The following is a 16,407-nucleotide window of genomic DNA, read 5'->3' as shown; positions in this document are numbered from 1 at the left end:
TGAGTTTGAATATCATTCATATTACTATAGATATATTATTATTTGTTGGGTACCGATTTTCAATGGATTTAATAGTAAAGGCAAACCACAAATTCAAATTTTTAAAAAGTATACATTTCCTTTAGGCTTGTAAGGAAACATTTTTTTAAACCACGAAATCAAGCATCAATGTAAGTAAAATTTTTCTTCTAACCATGAATAATTGGTACCCACAGAAATACTACAGTATTTAATTGACCACTCTTCTTTCATGCATCAGTGAAGGTCTTCAGGTTATATTCAAATAATCCACAAAAAACTTTTGTGAAATGGTGGTGTAAATTAAAAGGATGTGTGTAACTTAGTCTAAATTTTGTTCCAACTTGTAAAGCATATATAAGATGGAATATGAGAAATCACAGAACAAAGGACAATGTCAGGCAAATCACAAGTAACGATACACACAGGATAATTACAGGCAAATCACAAGTAACAATACACAGAGGATAATTATAGGCAAATCACAAGTAACAATACACAGAGAATAATTACAGGCAAATCACAGTAACAATACACAGAGGATAATTACAGGCAAACCACAAGTAACAATACACAGAGGATAATTACAGACAAATCACAGTAACAATACACAGAGGATAATTACAGGCAAATCACAAGTAACTATACACAGAGGATAATTACAGGCAAATCACAAGTAACAATACACAGAGGATAATTACAGGCAAATCACAAGTAACAATACACAGAGGATAATAATAGGCAAATCACAAGTAACAATACCCAGAGGATATTTACAGGCATATCACAAGTAACGATACACAGAGGATAATTACAGGCATATCACAAGTAACAGTACACAGAGGATAATAACCAGTGGCGGATCCAGAAATTTTCATAAGTGGGGGACCACTGACTGCCTAAGAGGGGGCCCGCTCCAATCATAATTCAGTGATTCCCTATATAATCAACCAAATTTGTCCCACAAATGGTGGGACCCCCCCCCCCCCCCCCCCCAAATCCGCTTCTGATAACAGGCAAATCACAAGTAACGATACCCAGAGGATATTTACAGGCATATCATAAGTAACGATACACAGAGGATAATTACAGGCATATCACAAGTAATGATACCAAGAGAATAATTTATACAGGCAAATCACAGTAACGATACCCAGAGAACAGAGGACAACACCATGCACATCACAAGTAACAATACACAGAGAACAGAGAATATCATGCACATCACAAGTAACAATAAACAGAGAACAATATCATGCACATCACAAGTAACAATAAACAGAGAATACACAGAGGCCAATACCATGCACATCACAAGTAACAATACATAGAGAACAAAGAACAATACCATGCACATCACAAGTAACAATACATAGAGAACAGATGACAATGTCATGCACATCACAAGTAACAATGCACAAAGAATGGAGGACAATATCATGCACATCACAAGTAACGATACACAGTGGACAATACCATGCACACCACAAGTAACAAAACACAGAAGACAATACAATGCACATCACAAGTAAGAAAACACAGAGGACAATACCATGCACATCCCAAACAACAATACACACAATACAGTGGACAATACAATGCTAATCACAAGTAACAATACATAGAGAACAGAGGACAATGTCATTCACATCACAAGTAACAATACACAGAGAACAGGACAATATCATGCACATCACAAGTAACGATACACAGAGGACAATACCATGCATATCACAAGTAACAAAACACAGAGGACAGGACAATATCATGCACATCACAAGTAACGATACACAGAGGACAATACCATGCATATCACAAGTAACAAAACACAGAGGACAATACCATGCACATCACAAGTAACAATACACAGAGGACAATATCAGGCAAATCGAAAGTAACAATACACATAATACAGAAGACAATGTCAGGCAAATCACAAGTAGTAAAACACATAATACAGAGGACAAAACCAGGCAAATCATTAGTTGCAATACCCACAATACAGTGGACAAGACCAGGCAAATCATCAGTTACAATACACAGAGGACAATACTAGGCAAATCACAAGTAGTAAAACACATAATACAGAGGACAAAACCAGGCAAATCATTAGTTGCAATACCCACAATACAGTGGACAATACCAGGCAAATCATCAGTTACAATACACAGAGGACAATAATAGGCAAATCACAAATAACTACACAAATTACAAGTAACACTACAGAGTACAAGGGACAATACCAGGCAAGTCACAGGTATTAATACACAGAGGACAATACCAGGCAAATCAAACGTTACACAGTACAGAGGACAATACAGGGCAAATCACTAGTTGTAATACAATACAGAGGTCAATACCAGGCAAATCACAAGTTACAATACACAAATTACAAATTACAATGTACAGAGTACAAAGGACAATACCAGGCAAATCACAGGTATTAATACACACAGGACAATACCAGGCAAATCAAACGTTACAATACACAAATTACAAGTAACAATGTACATAGTACAAAGGACAATACCAGGCAAATCACAGGTATTAATGCACAGAGGACAATACCAGGCAAATCACAGGTATTAATACACAGAGGACAATACCAGCCAAATCACAGGTATTAATTCACATAGGACAATACCAGGCTTATCACAAGTAAGAATACACATAGTATAGAGGACAATACTAGGCAAATCACAAGCAAGTTGACTTTATCCTTTTGTAGTTTAGAAAATCAATGTTGTTGACATAAGCTCTTCACAAACAAACCAAGAACCAACTGTGATATGTATACGCTAATTGTAGGTGATGAATATAATTAAATTGCTTCTCAGAATTAACAAAAACTTTGAAACTAAAATCATCATTTTTGTTTTATAGTTTTGTGATTGATATTTTATATCTGACAATTTTGCTGACCAACTGAGATGGAAATCATTCTTCTAAATAGAATAAAAAAGTAATACGGGTAAAATGATTTTTGTCTTGCCTGCAACCAAATTCAAAGAATTCTAAATATAGGGATACTAATCTAGCAGTGTAACCATTTGTATAAAGCTTAATATATCAAAAGGTGGAAAACCTGAATAGTTTGCATCTTGTATTCAAATGCCTGATGTTTTAAAGTTTCTGCCTAGCATACTTCCATTGAACCTGACCTCATTTTCATGGTTTTGCAACTACTTAAAAAAAACTAGTTTTTGATCACATTATTTCCTCACTTGTGAGTATTAGGGAACTATATTTGGCATAAAATCTTTGTAAGGTCAACATTTCCGTCAAACAGGGATCACCTGACCTAAACTTCATTTCATTAAATCAATGATCAACTTTAGTGTTCGTGGTGAGGTCCTTTTCTCAGATACTATAAGGGAGCTTCCATTTGATTTTTATTGGGGAGGGGGGGGGGGGCTAGGATGAAAAATTTTGTCCTGCCTTTTTATTTTTCCCTCTATTCGGTCCTGCCTTTTTATTTTTCACTCTATTCGGTCCTGCCTATTTTTTTAGTTTATCCTGACTTTTTTTTTTACATAAATTGTCATTCTACCTTTTTTTTTGCTTAAAATCTCATCCTGCCTTTTTTTTTACTCAAAACTCCTGTCTTGCCTATTTTTTTCAAATTTCATGATTAGGTCATTTTCCCAGATACTTTAAATAATAGGTCAAATATACTTCATATAACTGAATGTAAGGAAAACTGATTGTAAAGAAAACATGTCCATCTGACAGGGTTCATCTGACCTTGACCCTTTATTTTATTGTTCAAAGGTCAGTTTTAATCATTGCCAGGTATAATTCACAGATACTACAAGTAAAGGGTCAACTATATTTGGTGCATAGAATGGTTTTGGAGTTAACACAGAATTGAGAATGGAAACGGTAAATGTGTCAAAGAGACAACAACCCGACCAAAGAGCAGAAAACACCCCATGGCCACCAAATGGTTCTTCAACGCAGCGAGAATATCCCGCATCCGGAAGCGGGCTTCAACTGGCCCCTTAACAATAATGTATTCTAGTTCAGCGAAATTGAAGTCCCACTAAACTCCGAAACATATAAATGAATAAAAATTAAAAAAACACACAAGAGTAACAAAGGCCAAAGGTTCCTGACTTGGGACAGGCGAAAAAATGCGGCGGGGTTAAACATGTTTTGTGAGATAGATCTCAGTGCCAACAGTGTCGTAACTATATCTCTTCTGAATAAGTCTGTTTAAAGGTTTGGTTAGCTGGTGAGGTGAATGACGACATTTTTGTGCTTTGTATAGAATATTACCATAAAAGATGGGATCGTATTAGCTGTCTTTATGTTTATTTAAATTTACGAATGATGTTCTTGTACCGGTGATTAAATATAGTAAAAGTTTTGATAAGTTTGTGATATCAAAAACCCTGGTGTAATAATTTTCCAGAGATTTCTTTCATTAAAATCAAATACGTTGTTACATACACGAGCAAATCGAACTAGTTGAGATATATAAACACCATAAGATGGTACCAAGGAAACGTCTCCATCTAAAAATGAATAATTAACAATAGGAAATCATCTCGTTTATCGTAAACTTTAGTATTAAACTTTCCGTTAAAGATACATTTGTATATATATCAAGATCCAGGAAAGGCCAGTGTTCATTATTTATTAGTATTAGCTTTATTCAAAGTCAGTTCAACAGGATACATCGCTTTTGTGTACATACTGAAGTTGTCGTTATTGAGAGTTAATATATCATCCTAATATCTGATATTAAATTTTTGAATCAGATGTTGTTTCGATGGGTCTTTGCTGATTTTAGTCATGAATTGTAATTCGTAACAATCTATAAACAGGTCCGCAATAAGTGGTGCACAGTTAGTCCCATTGGAAGTCCGATAACTTTACGATATACGGAATCTCCATAGCAAACAAAATTGTAAAAATTTAAGTGCAGTTATCATATCAAAGAAGGTATTATTGACATAGTTCTTTTGTTTGTTGTTACTAAAAAAATGACCTAAAAGAGTTTGAACATATATATTTGCATTCTGACTTTTTAAATGCCCATTTAATTAGATATGTGATTTTTTTCTTACTGAGATTATTAGGCAAAGTGGTATATAGAGTAGACAATTCATGGTTTTGAACAGATTCAATAGCACCTATAAGAGCATGCAATTAACAAGTAGTTCCAACGAATTTTTGATACTCCAAGAGTAGTTAATTGCACTATTTTCGTAGGCCTTATTTGAATAAAATTGAGAATGGAAATGGGGAATGTGTCAAAGAGACAACAACCCGACCATAGAGCAGACAACAGCCGAAGGCCACCAATGGGTCTTCAATGCAGCGAGAAACTCCCGCACCCGGAGGCGTCCTTCAGCTGGCCCCTAAACAAATATGTATACTAGTTCAGTGATAATGGACGTCATACTTAACTCCAAATTATACACAAGAAACTGAAATTAAAAATGATACAAGACTAACAAAGGCCAGAGGCTCCTGACTTGGGACAGGCGCAAAAATGCGGCGGGGTTAAACATGTTTTTTGAGATCTCAACCCTCCCCTATTCCTCTAGAACAATTTATTTTACCAGGTTTATGATGGTACCAAGTGTACTAGTAAGTCACCAAATAGAATAGACAGTTTAGTAGTGGAACAATGGCTTGAAGACGAAATAAATCTATATTTGTAAGGTTTTTTGTGCAGCTTCGGAACCCAGTGCATAGTTGGAACTTTCATGTTATTGCATGGGTTCTGCTTGTAAAGAGGTGGCTAAAAGTTTATGTTTGTTAACGATGTCATTTTTTTTTTCATAAAAGCTCATGAATACATTATACCTTACTTTCGTTTTAGATTTTCATGCATGTTATCTCATTTTAGGTTCAAAGGCGATTTGGTTCATCGGATCAATTGTTTACTGGGCATAGAAAAACGCAAAATCAAGATATATTGGTGCCCAAACCTTGGAGTTTAAAGCAGAGGGCCTTACATACGCTGGTTTAGAAAAGGGTGTATGTTGTGGAACGAACTTAATGCCACAGTGTCACAGTGTCGAAAACGCGTTAACTGTGCTATAACAATTATGCCATGAAGGAGGGACACCGTAATAATCGTCATCCAAATATCCCAGCTTGAGAAATAAGCTTGTTTAGATTTCCTTTTTCCCGAAGTTGAAGTATTTGATATTGACTTCTCAGGGATTGTTTACGACTGGTGGCAGGGGGTTTCTCATGAGTGTGTATAGACCCTGCCACTTGGCTGGATCTGGCAAGAGTAAAAGGTTACGATCCTTTCTTGTATCCTACGTCGTATCATATTAATTAGTTATCGCAGGAAGTAAAATAGGGGCGAAAGATACCAGAGGGACATTCAAACTTATAAATCGAAAATAAACTGACAACGCCATACCTAAAAAAAGAAAAAGATAAACAGACAAACAATAGTACACAAAACACAACATAGAAAACTAAAGACTAAGCAACAAGAACCCCTATAAAAACTGGGGGTAATCTCAGGTGCTCCGGAAGGGTAAGCAGATCCTTCTCCACATGTACAGTTGAGACCATTTCGATCGCGTCTACCCCGATATGCCGATTCTGAATTGGTACCAGATCCGGCTTAACTGTTTTATGATATAGAAATTGTTAATCGTCAACCCCACTGAACAACTAAACCCCTTGGGGTGATGCGAATATGACTTATTTGGAGATCATTGCCCCGTTTTCTCTATGATTAATTCTGAGGAACTTATTATATTGTCACCATGGTTCACAGACTTGTCAATTAAATCAATTACAGCATTCTTACTTTCTATTAATCATGTCAGATCTGGCCATTCCACTTATTTGTTTGTTTAATATGCGTTGCCTACAACTTGATTCTTTAATTAATGTGTTTGTTCGGTCTTGCCCGCATTTCCCTGTTGAAGTCTCTTTTTGACTTCCCCGTTCTTTTCCTTTTATTATTTGTTTATATCTTCTGGTAGGCAGTGTTCTGTTTTCTTTGGATTGTCAACTTGACACTTTAGAAAGTTCCTTGGGTTAGTAATCTTATTGGGTTTGATAACAATGATTTCAAGGGCTCGTCGTCTATGTCTGGTTCACCTTAAGTCAGATTCTACTGCCTGGATGTCATTCTCTGTGTTCTTGATATAATGATTTTCTTTTTCTTTAATATATTCGACCAGACAAAATAGTAGGCGTTAACTGTTGTATTTTCTTGTTTTTCATAGATGAGCCTAAAATGTATTAGAGCTGCGTTTGGTCGGTTCATATGATAAATTCGGCATTGTGCAGGTAATGTCCTATTTTTTGCAGTGTGTAATAAATTGTGAAACCTTTTTCGATTGTCGCCCCATTGGTTTGCGAAGGACTGAGTTTGTGGTATGAAAATAAAACTGGCGTCTCCTCGTCGTTATCAGCTTGCTCAGCCAAGCAAGCAATGATACAGCTATTGCTGGAATCTGTGTACAAGACGTACTGTTTGTTGGTAAAAAAATTGTTTGGATACGCAATTGGTGGTATAACAGTTAGACAGTATCTCAAGATTATAAGTCAAATTGATAAGAAGGTCGTCCATTTTGGAGATGTTGGGTATGTACCTTCGATAATATGAACCCATGCCAATGGAACGTCGAATTTCTCTTACAGTTTTTGTTTCAAGTTTCTCTGGTTTGACACCATCTTTTCCGAAAGGCAAACACATTGTTTGTTATAAATAAGTTAGTTTTCTCGTTTGAATTGTTTCACATTTTTCATGTCGGGCCTTTTATGGTCGAGTATACGGTTTGAATATTTCACATTATTGCAGGCCATACAGTGGACTATAATTTGCTTACTACCACTTCGTTTTAACTCTTGTGGATAGTTGTCTCATTGTCAATCATACCACATCTCTTCATTTTTATACTATGCATTCAGTCTCTTCTTGAAAAAAAGCATACTTCCTTAACTGTTATCTTAAATTATGCCCCCTCTCATTTTGTTAAAGACCACTTGAAGATGTTTTAGATATTCTTTTGAGGTTCTAAGAGAAAACAAGTGTATCGTCCAAGTAAGCAATTGCGAAGTCTTTACACCCCTGTAAAACTATATTCATTAGTTCTTGAAAGCCACATTGAGACCGAAAAGCATGAGCTTTAATTGAAAGAATTCTTTGTGACAAGCAAAATCAGTCTTTTCTAAACTATTTTTCTTCTAACTTGGCCCGTCAGTAACCTTTACATTTAAAGTAGTTATGCAAGAAGACTATCCTAAGTGGGCTAGTATGTCATCAACAAAGGTTAAGGAAAATAAATGGCTTGGACTATTGTGTCGAGTCTTCTAAAGTCTACACAGATTTTTTTTACCACCCTTTTTATGAGCTACTATTAAAGGGAATTACCAAGGTGACGTTGATCTTTTAATGACCTTAGTCTCAAGCATTTCTTCTATTCAGTATCAACTACTTTCCTTTTTTCAGTGGTACCCGATACGGTCTGTTCTTGATTGGTGTGTCGTCTCTTGAGTCAATTTTCATTTTCAGTCTGACCAAGATAAGAGTCTTTCTTTGTAGAAAGGTTGGTGTTCTTCTTTAACAGTTGTAAGACGGCTTGCTTAAACTTGAAAGGCACTTTGAATCATCAAGAGTGTCTTCTGTTGGTTTATGGGTCGATATAAACGAAACGTAAAAAGATTCGAGCGGACGTCCTTTTTCGACTACAAAGCCTTTCTCCGATGTATAAAGTTTGATAGTTTGATTCGAAAGCATTACGAAAAATGAATCTTGTGTGGCCCACTCGATCTATTTATAGATTCTTCAAATGTTAAACCTGGTTCCCCAAGAAGGCAACATGAGTCGATATTGGTAATCTCAAAAAGTCGATTCTGGTGTTCGGCAGCCCTTGTTTTAACATAGCATATAGCAGCTGTATGTGGTTTGTGCATTACCTATATACATATCCAGTCTTAAGATCGACGAAATGTGGATGTCTTCTTCTAGTCATGTCGTACCGATTCTCAATTTATCAAGACTAAAATAAAGTCAAACTCCTACAATGTCCTAAAATGAAGGTCCTTTTAAACCCGTCAGTAACAAGCATTTTTTGAGTCGAAGGAAGTAAAAGAAATTGACGTCTGTCCTATAAATAAGTTACTAGTATCTTTTATATGACCTAGCATGTGGCAAATCCAGCATTTAGTTCCCCTTATTCATTCAAGTTTTCCTGGATAATCTTCTGTTTTGATGCCTACTTGTCTTTGTTGCCTTGGTTTTGTTGGCACTTAATTTACACATTTTATGTTTTTTTTTCTCTCCTGACCAGTTCCTTAATTCTTAGCTCTTGGGTTTCTTTTTTTGGACGGGGCCATTTAAATCTTCTCCATCTTCGTCGCTAGTTATCATTGGTTTTTCATAATAATCCCCTGCCGCAAAGACCTTATATTTTTATAGTTTTGTCTTACGGGACAATTCTTGGACCAATGGCTTGCTCGTCAACATCCGATGCAATTTTATTACCTTTATTCGTAAGAAATCAAAATATAAGCCATTACACGTTGGTACAATGCTAAATAGCGGTACCGACATGTTTGGAGCGCTTTCAATTGAATGAATTCTCTTTTTCCCACATCGTCCTCATCGAAAGGTTCATCTGAAGGTCTATTATGTATAGATTGACTCGAGGGTTGTGTGTGGCTATGAGCTTGATTTGTTGATTTTAATAAGTCCATGAGAATTTGAAAATTACATATTATTCAGTAAGTGAAAAGAACAAAAAGTAATATCTTTTATTTGTAAAAATCAAGTAACTCTATTAAATTTATTTTGTGAAACAAAAATAATCTACTGTGTAGTATATAACTGACCATCGCACTTTTAAAAAATTTGATGTCACTGCTTGGCAAAAAAGAGATAAATTTTGAGTATTCACAAAGATATATATAAATTGCTTCTTTTTATTAGAGATAAACGTTTTTGAAATTTCACATCCGACACCTCAAAAGTCCAAATTACTAAATATTTCTCTTTATAACAGTCATGAATCATCTTTCTTCAAAGTCAACATGAACAGCAGGTGGTTAAACAACTGATTTCGGTCTCCACAGATTGAAACAATCTCAAAGAAACTATGATGGGAAAGTTCCTCTGGCTATAGAATGAACATACGAGGAATATAGTGTCCATTTTTGCCATCCTATACTTTGATAAATCAAGATTACAGGTAAACATATATGGGTAAAAAGTGCAAATGTCCGGTCAATTTTGTCCAGGTGTATCAAAGTTTAAAGCGCAAATTCCATATTGTTTGAGAGCAATTGCCTGTTGTGTTACAGGTAAAAAATCCCAAACGCCCTTCGCATGCAGGCCAGAATCAATTTGCGCCAATTACAGTTTTTAAAAGGTATCAAAAAAACTCTATTTTTCAGATGGTATAATAACTATTAATTGCGCCAATAAATGGAATCAAATTGCGCCACAGTTACCTGTTTATGTTTTACCTATATTATACATGAAACATGTATTATAAATAACCTGTCGTGTTATCAACATACATAGAGGATAATGCGTTGTTTCGTTCGTCAGTATGGGCTGAAATTCCTTCAAATTCTAGAATAAATAACGGACCTGAAGCATTCCACTCTCATATTACAAAGAACAATTTTATGCTTCACACCCGTCAATGTTTATGTTTTTAGATATTCTCACAAAGGTTCAAGCCACGACATACATTAAAATCCGAAGTGCTGGCTCAAAAGCTACGAGAAGTCGGCACGACTCAGAAAAAGAAAACTTTGCTTTTAAAAAAAGTACCAAAAAAACTAGTGAGAGGATGAGTAAGCAAAAAGGAATATGTTTCTATTTTAATTTACAAATACCAGCCTTTGGTTTAATGTTGAACAGAGACATATTATAGTTTTGACTGCGTATATATGAGTGAACGTTCTACTTCTGCATATTTTTTTCCTGAAAATTAAAACTCCACCAGTCGGTAAAGTGCCGGTCCCAAGCCCGGATAAAGGAGAGGGAAGTTAATCATTTAGTAGATATTGGCGCAATTGTATGAGTATTTTATTGGCGCAAATGAAACCTATAGTTTTCAAAATGAAATGGCGCAGAAGTAGCATTGGCGCAAATGAGTTGTGGCGCAAATGATTTCTAGATATCGGCCCGTCCGCATATATATATGAACATATGTTGTTTATAACTTAACAAAGCAGTTAATGAAATTGATAAAATATCTTACTGCCCAGTATAAACCTGCCCCTACCAGTATTCTTAAATATTGAATCAACAAAAGCAAAATTATAAGTGCATCATAACTGATTGATTGTTGGTGCTTAACGCCACTTTCATCACTATTTGCCATATCGTGGCGGTTAGTTTTAATTATTGGAGGAAGCCGGAGTGCCCGGAGGCAACCTCCGACATTCAACAGAAAACTGGCAATCCTAGTCAATTAAGACTGTAGTCGAATGTCCCTGCCACATGCGGGGTTTGAAATCACAACCTCAGTGTTGACAGGCTAGTGATACAGGAGATGAACTACTGAAATTAATTTAACCCCACCACATGTTCATAAGCTTGTCTATTATTTTTTTTAACTAAAAGACGATAACCTCATTATTAACAACTTATTCCCCTGGTGTCCTCAAAAAATAGGTTTAGATAAATAAAGTAGATTAAATTCATATATCTACATTATAATGTCATACATCCATTTACATTGATATATATATAAAATTGAGGTAAATTATATGGCCTTCCAAATACCGTTTCGATTCCTAACATCACTGAAGAGACATTAATTGTCGAAATCCGGATATGGTGTACAAAAATCTTTGCACCTTTTGTTTGCGGTATACCATCTTTGCCGCAAGTTTATTGTTTTCTGTTTGGTATTAGTTTATAAATAAGATCCATTTATTACACCTGGTGATCCATTTATTTGGCAATCGCCAATGGCAGTCGGCAGGGTTTAAGAACATTTGTTGTTCGACCTGTTAGTCAAATGCGTTTTGTTAAAATATACTTTTTCACTTTTTAGGTCTTTTGGAAAATGTTGTTTGTGCTGTATTTAGACCCCTCTAACAAGAAATTTGTTTTGCATGCACACGTATAAAAATTGCGGTTTTTATCCAACGCAATCATAGGTTTGAACGTTGTTTTCAATTTAGACTTTTTTATATATATATATATATATCTATAAACGTGTGTAAATAAAATAACTTAATAATCTGCTGTTCTGCTTTCTGTACACATGCCTTTAGGAAATGTGTACTTCGTTGGACATCTAAATTTTCCAAAGTTTTACTATATCCACAAAATCCACAATAATTGGTATCCCACGATTAATAATGAATCCACAGTATACCTGAGCCCTACATTATTTTAGAAGGTTATGTATGATTCCATTTTTGAGATTCTCTATAATAAAATACAAAATTGGTTCTCGGTCTTGGTAAGTGATAGTTATTTCAAAACTAAATTGAAACAAAACTACACTGTTATTCCTGACAGAAGAAAACGGTGGGTTAAATCTGGATTTATAGCTAGCTAAACCTCCCACTTATATGAGTGTTTTTAAAGTTGTTTTTAGTTCCGTTATATTGACAAAATTGGGTGAGCAACCCAAACAGATATAATAGGTAAATGTGACAATAATTGAGATCCAGCAGTAAAAACTGTGTAAACATACTCCACAGACATACAAAATGGTGAGGGGTTAAATATGTTTTTGAGCACTCAATTTAACCTCCCCTACCCTGGGCAGTGGTGTAACAGAACAACATAAGAACAAACTGTAAAAATCATTTGGAAATTGCTTGACTCATCAGATCGACACAATGCACAAAAACGCAACTAACATAAAGACAAAAGACAGAAAGAACCGATCTAAGAGTACTGACACTTATTTGAGTTGTACATAGCTATAACCTCAATTTAAACTCAGTACAGATGATTTGATTTGAGTGATATCAACATTAACACCATAAGAATACAGATTTATATGAACTTTTTATTTTGGCACGGAATTAAATGTCCTGGTTAAATGTTTACAAGTGTGATGGTGAAGTGACGTATGTAGAAGAGTTTTACATTTTACACGTATAAGTTTATCATACCCTCCTGTAGAATAATTTCACCATGTGCATTTTAGCGAGAAATTATAAAAACGCTTCAAGATAAAGTTGCCTATTGAACAGTGCATAATCTGATAATGGTGGCAAATTAAAGACTTAGGTAAAAGGCAACAGTAAATCAAAGATGATTGGTGTGTCGATAAGTTGAACGGCTTACGAATAACATACGAATAACAGGTTAGGGGACTCCGAGGTTGGCGCGCCCGCCAACATGTTTAACCATGCCACATTCTTTATGTGCTATGTAAGGAGCCTGTAATTCAGTGGTTGTCCTTTGTTGTTGTATATCATATTTGTTTTTCGTTTAAGCTGTATATCATATTTGTTTTTCGTTTGTTGCTGTTTATCATAATTGTTTTTCGTTTGTTGCTGTATATCATATTTGTTTTTCGTTTGTTGCTGTATATCATATTTGTTTTTCGTTTGTTGCTATCAGGGGCGGATTCAGGCGGGGCGTGGCGGGCGTGCGCGCCCCCCTAAAATTTGCAAAGCATGGGTTAATAAAGAATATTTCGATAATGTTACCTTAAAAATAAATTCGCCTAGCTCCGCTTGGCGAAAATTTAAGTTTGCACCCCCACCTAACCTAAAATCCTGGATCCGCCCCTGGCTATATATCATATTTGTTTTTCGTTTGTTGCTGTATATCATTTTTTTTTATTTTCGTTTACTAGTATTGTTTTGTACAGAAATCAGGCCGATAGTGTTCTCGTTTGAATTATTTTACATTTGTCATCTGGGTCCTTTTATAGCATGCATTTTGTTTATTTGTTAAAGGCCGTACAATAGTAGAGTTATAGTAATATAGTTATTAACCTTTTACGTCCTGTGTCGCTCACCTAGGTCTTTGTGCATCTTCATCAATGGACACTTTCCAACATTGTTAACTAGAATGTTGTTCATAACTAAAATATCTCTTGTGTCATACATTTTAGTTATAGTATAGAGTTAAACTGTTTCCCGTGTGAAACTGAAATATCATACACCTTATCGCTACTTAGTCCAATCCGTAAAAAAACAGTCACTTATACAACTTCCAGTTTGGGTCAAGTGTTGCAAAAGTAATGTTATCAGTTGCAAGCTATAAGGAAGGAAAAAGTTTAGAAAGCAAACATTTTGAAACTTTGATGGATTATGATCCACTTTTTTAAAACACAAATTAAAGCATTAAAATGCTTTGTTTGAAGTGTTTACGATGGTTTAAACATTTCTCTTTGAAAAGTTTTATACATAATACATTGTTTAAACAGGGCCCCAGATAGCTTCAACTGGACGAAAAAGTTGTGTAATTTTAGAACTTATCCGGATTTGAATAGATAGCGATAAGGTGTATTGTCACTAAGGGCACTAACATAATAAAGAGTTGACCAACAATTTCAGATAAATTAACTTTATTTGTAGATCTTGCTTTGTGGATCATTATTGTTCTCTTGAATCTTGAAATATAAAACGTGACACCAGGCACGAAAAGAGCAGAAGAGTTGGGAAATATACACACTGTAAGAAGGGGTCAAAGGTAAATCAATGTCCAAAAAAGGAAAATTAACAATAGGGAACCCAAAATCGTCGTTTTTGGTATAACGTTTCCCATGTGAAACTGAAATATTAAAATCTGGAAAAAGACGGTTATCATAGGAATGTACATATTTGTTCTAGAGGTTATTGATGGGTAAACTGGACCTATTAACCCACAAACTGACTAAAATAAAATTGAGAATGGAAATGGGGAATGTGTCAAAGAGACAACAACCCGACCATAGAGCAGACAACAGCCGAAGGCCACCAATGGGTCTTCAATGCAGCGATAAACTAAAAGCCCGAATGGCTTTCATGTATAGTTTGTGAGTGAGTCGCCCAATTTGATAATTTAACAATTTACCAGTTATAATACGTAAATTATGTTCATTTAATATAAAACGTCACTACAGGCACAATTAAAGCAAAATAGTTGGGAAATAGAGACACCGTAATGGGGGGCCAAAGAAACATCACCGTCCAAGGAAATAAAAATAAGAATGTAAAAGAAACACCATGTGGAAGTGAAAATCTAGGAAAGGACAGTTAATGCTGTTTATATTCGATTTATTCAAAGTAATCTTCGGAAAATTTCCACAGAATAATTTAGAGATTTCTTGATTATTTACAGTAAAAATATCACAACGGAAACGGTATTTTTTCTTTCTATAAAATGGAATTTAGTCAGATCTTTTCTGAGTTTTGCTATTAACTGTGATTTATAGCAATACATGAACAATTCTGCTATTACAGTGGCTCAATTGGTGCCCATAGGAATACCTACAACATGTCGATAACTTTATTGTCGAAACTTATAAAGTCAGGGAAGCATTAACACAGTTTCAGAAAGTGTATCTAGCATAGATATATACCGTTTAATATCATTACAGGAAAAAGGATTCATATCAGTATACATGTAAACTTTGTAATATTTTATTTCAGTAGTCTAATTTAGTGAATAGTATTAACTTTTTTATTATTACTGTAAACGGTGTCCTGATCTAATATAGCCGAATAACGGGATTCGTTATCTGGTTTCATCTCATCTCGTGACCTTTGAACTGTTAAGATTATGTTGCTGTTTGACAAACATGGAGCAATATATGATACTAGTTGCCAAGCTAGTTAGTGGAAAGTGATTCAACGCGTACGATGTAATGACAAACATTGGGTTATAGTGAAGAACGTCCGCATTATTTGTGTGTGGAGGACCTGTACGACTATTTCTAAGCAGTGATATATATACGATTTTTTACAATGTTAAACTAACACTTTCTACTACACACAAGTCAATTAATTAGAGATTTCAGGTTTAGATAAGTTTGAAAGGGGAAGGATGTGGGATTGGGTGCACACTGAACAACAATTCTTTATAGTAAAAATGAACAGTTCCGAAGTTTATTCCTCCTCTTCCTCGCGATGAATAGTTTATGTCTTCACTTAAAACAAATCTCAGAGATCATAGCATTATTCCTCCTCTCCATTGTGATGAACAGCTGATGGATGGTCTACACTGTAAAACATAACGGAGTGGTCATACCTATCAAGGAGGTACATACTTTATTGACACTGCTACACTGTCGAGCATATGCAGGAGTAGTCAAATTAATTGTATAAAAAATGATGGACTTCTTTCTACAAATTTCATCCTGGGTTTTCTGATATCAAAGGACTTTTAATGATCGAACTTGAATCTAACTCGAACTTTAACTCTTACTCTAACTCTAACTTCAATTCGAACTCGAACTCTAATCATAACCCTAACCCTAACCCTAA

Source organism: Mytilus californianus, unplaced genomic scaffold, assembly GCF_021869535.1.
Source record: "Mytilus californianus isolate M0D057914Y unplaced genomic scaffold, xbMytCali1.0.p SCAF_4, whole genome shotgun sequence".
In the NCBI taxonomy this organism is placed as follows: domain Eukaryota; kingdom Metazoa; phylum Mollusca; class Bivalvia; order Mytilida; family Mytilidae; genus Mytilus; species Mytilus californianus.
The sequence above is the reverse complement of the archived record's forward strand: the minus strand, read 5'-3'. Positions refer to the sequence as shown.